Below are 1102 nucleotides of genomic sequence, written 5' to 3'. Positions count from 1 at the left end.
TAGAGGGTCCAAGTTCAGTATTCTTGCACACAAATCCCTGGTTTTGGTAGCTTGCACAGTAAATTCTCCCTACCAATTTAACATGCATTTTTAATGTACATAGATAAAATACTCTCAAAGACAGCATGTGAGAAAATGTAGCCATCATTGGTGAGTTTAGAGACTATTTTCTGCAGGGTTACATGATGRCATGATGTTTCGCAATCACAGTTTCTCATTATATGGCTGACTCACTTCACAAGTCTGGTATCGGTATAATGCGGTATCATATCTCCTATTTGCTAAATGACAGTGCATATTATATTGACTGACATCTGGCATATGATGACAATAAGAACTGATGGTTTTGTTTTGCCTCCATGCACARTAACTGAATCATTAAGAATCATTAATCATTTAATTGATGTCTGTTGATGTACTGTTACGATGTGAMATTAATAGTTAGATTATTGACCAAGAGCATTAAATATAATAATGTGCAGCATGGGATAGGGGTGGTGGTGATTAATAATACTTAATAATTAAATAAATGCAGAATCAGAAATACTTTATTAATCTTTTGAAGCAATTTAGTATCTAACCCGCCAAGTAAGGGTAGATAAAAGTAGATTAAAAACAGAATACTATGAAATAAAAAAGAATCCGATAGAATATTTATTTAATCTACAGTAGTTTTATACATATTTGTACTGTAGAATGAAATGTACATGTGGACAATGTTTGTTACAATTACCCAATTTTGTTTTATCTTAATTTGGTTGCAGACAGGTACACACATCTACACAGATTTTAATTTGTCGCAATCTTATTTTAATCTTCTAGAGCAGTGGCTCCCAAACTTTTTGTCTTCTGACCCACAAAATATCCATGGCAAAAACTTGTGACCCCAAATATTACTGGTCTGAGTACACGAACTTTGTTAAAAACCCTAAAAACACAGGCTTTCTCACAATATAAACAGCCTATACACAAATATAAATACTCATTTTTACTTATTTTGGGTTTTTGTAATAATTATAGGGAAAATATTACATCAGCAATTTTTTATTACCCTTTAAATTGATTTCTGGAGATTATCCAAGGTGCTTCATGACCCATAATT

Source organism: Austrofundulus limnaeus, unplaced genomic scaffold, assembly GCF_001266775.1.
Source record: "Austrofundulus limnaeus strain Quisiro unplaced genomic scaffold, Austrofundulus_limnaeus-1.0 Scaffold940, whole genome shotgun sequence".
Lineage (NCBI taxonomy): Eukaryota > Metazoa > Chordata > Actinopteri > Cyprinodontiformes > Rivulidae > Austrofundulus > Austrofundulus limnaeus.
This window is presented reverse-complemented; position numbering follows the sequence as displayed.